Source organism: Lactuca sativa, chromosome 6, assembly GCF_002870075.4.
Source record: "Lactuca sativa cultivar Salinas chromosome 6, Lsat_Salinas_v11, whole genome shotgun sequence".
Classification (NCBI taxonomy): domain Eukaryota; kingdom Viridiplantae; phylum Streptophyta; class Magnoliopsida; order Asterales; family Asteraceae; genus Lactuca; species Lactuca sativa.
Window position 1 is genome coordinate 143,812,324 of NC_056628.2, and position 2,837 is coordinate 143,815,160.

Consider the following 2,837-nt stretch of genomic DNA (forward strand, 5'->3'; position numbering starts at 1 on the left):
GATGCAAGCATTTTATCAAGCTCCTAGTACACATCTACCGATGGAAAAATACCATCTCTAAACCATCAAAATACCTTTAGACTAATTGGGGTATGGATTAAATTTGATTACCCTGTGGTGCTGCTCTAATTTTCAATTTTTTTTTTCACTTGGGGTTGCTCTTTTTCTCGATTTTGCTTAACATTTGGGGCTACTCTGTTTTTCAAACTGAAAGACCTAAAGAAAATTGGAGTTATGCTTTATCTCGTACTTGAATTCCGATTACCTCATCCACCAAATTAAGGGTTTCGATTCAAATCTCAATATGTTACAGAAACAAATCGATAAATGATAAAACATACCCTTAAAGCTCTTTTACAGAAACAAATCGATAATTGAAAAAACACACTAAATGGACGATAATGCCCTTACTTCTAAATGTCAGGATATGTCACAACGTTAAGATTTACAATTGCAGGTTTCCCTCTTCCTCACGATGGATTAACATTGAAGTCGTCATCCTTCTTCCACTGTTGTTTGCAATCACACACATACGGTAATTGTACTTGGACCCTATTCCAATTTTCCCTCTCTCCAACTTCGTTCATGTTTTTGACTGATTTCTTTCAAATCACTAATTGGAAATAGGGCATGATGTGCAGTTGCAAATTATCCCAATTTTTTGTCATCACTCTTCACGGATGAAAGTGAGGCAAGACCTTGACTTTTATTGTTCTAATTATTCTATCCTTTCTTTCACATTCAGCCTTTCACTAACATTTTTATAGAAAAAAAAATGTATTTTTACAAGACTCCATGATTGCAGGTGTTGAGGGTGCTGTCCAACACGTTGAGTTGCCTTCAATTCTCAATGTTTAGGAATAGAAATATGGGTTGCTCTAGTGAGTTGTGTTGAAGGACTACACAGTGCATTTCTAGAAGTAGCTAATACGTTGTCTCAGGATGTCTCCTTTTTCAGTTAGATCCATTACATTCTTTTGTATTCTAATTGGAAACATGTGAAGAAGATAAACAACAATAAGCCACAGGCATTACATCGAGCACCTGGTAGGCAGAAGAAGAAAGCACACATACACTCATGGAGATGAAAGCGACATCTGCCTTTGTATGCAAGAAAGTAATATGGGTAAAACAGAAAACAACATAAAGAACTTGAGATTTCAAGTTAACTTATTCTCAATGGATTTCTCTTAAAAATTTACGTAACAAAGTGGTTAGATTGGGTGTTTGTCTATATATCTCGAACTTAAAATACAGACTCACGAATCCAGCTAGTTCTAATTACCTGAAATTACACCCTTTGATCTCAACAAAACTAAGCTCTGGTGCTATTTCTAACTTCAGCACTTTCGATCGATTCCAAATCAAACGCAATCCCCTCCACTGTGCATGTTTTTTTCATATGGGATGCGGCAAACAAGAAATAAAGAAAACAACTCGTTACGTAATTTAACAATTATCTCCAATTCTTGCAATGTGAGTCCCTCCACTTGCACATTTATATTACCAACCCTTCAAAATTCTAAACCATAATTTATATCAACCTATTTAGCAAAAAAAATTCAACCGAAGAAATATATGAAACCTACAAATTAAGTCCAACGATGAAGTCGGATCAAATTTCTTAGTCCTATTAATTATATCAAAATTCATGAGTGTTACATCTACCGAGATTAAATATTGAGCTTCATCTGGTAATCTAATTTTGAGCTTGTTCAATTTAAATATTTGAAAGTCATATTGAACTAAAGTGAAAGTTATCACTACAAAAGGGAAATGTTTGTAAAGCATTAAAATCGAAGTTGTCAAATATAATTTATGAAAAAAGTGTGATAATTAAAGTAATGTACTTAAATTTATCAAAAATATATTATGTATTCTAATTATATACACTCTAAAACAGTTTAATATATTTAAAGAATAATATGATAATCTACTACATGTATACTATAATAAATGAATGTTTTTTTGCCACATGTCTTCTTCTCATTCATTTGGACAAATGACATTTTCTAGAATTTGTAAATTTTTTATTTTCCACTTGTCATTTTATTGTATTTTTCATTTTATTAAATTAAAATTCCACATTTAATATGTAGGTAATATATATGTAAAGTATTTATTAGAAATGGTTTATATATGTAATATATTCAATACATTAAAGTCTCATTAATTTTAATAATTCAAAATTTTTCTTATTTTTCTTATTAATTCAAACTATTCAAATTATTAAAATTTCATATTTTTTTTTAATTAAACCCATGTAATACATGGGTCTCACACCTAGTGAATGAATATGGACATGTTGTGGACAAGATTTGTTACATTGGAAAGAGTAATTTTTGAAATAGAAACGTCACCAAAATCAAATTGTCTATGTGATTTTTCTTTCTAGTTTTGTATACAGATCGATTCATGCCCTTGTGAAAACATTATTAATACATACAATTAATAAAAATATCAGTGTTGATTACCTTGTTCCTGTCTGTCACCTCCATGAACAATTTTTTTCCTGCTTGGTTTCTTTACTACCTCGCTTGATCATGAGTTTGAGCTCTATAACCTTCCTATCTACCCCTACTATGTCCGTAGGGGTCCAAGCAAATATATGCTTGTATTTTTTCAGGAGATTGATCAGCAGGGCCGGCCCTGATATATCTTAGGCCCTGTGCGAACACAAAAAAAGGTCTCCTAAAAATATATTTATATAAAAAAATCCAAAATATTATATACTATGTTAGAAATGGAAAAAATTAAACAAAAAAAAAATGGCCCTATGTAGTAGGAATCGAACTATGGTAATTGGTAAGGCCCCATAAAAGCTTATGCCCTCTCAC

The 2,837-nt window shown here is 31.6% G+C and overlaps 1 long non-coding RNA gene across 1 annotated transcript; it reads right to left on the reverse strand.

Annotated features, from left to right (window-relative positions):
- Positions 1 to 238: 238 nt before the first annotated feature.
- Positions 239 to 1,712, reverse strand: LOC122194611 (uncharacterized). Its single transcript, XR_006183962.1, has 2 exons — positions 1,286 to 1,712; positions 239 to 1,044 (listed from the first exon to the last, which is right to left on the reverse strand). It is a non-coding gene; the product is annotated as an uncharacterized LOC122194611 (long non-coding RNA).
- Between the last annotated feature and the right edge of the window lie 1,125 nt (positions 1,713 to 2,837).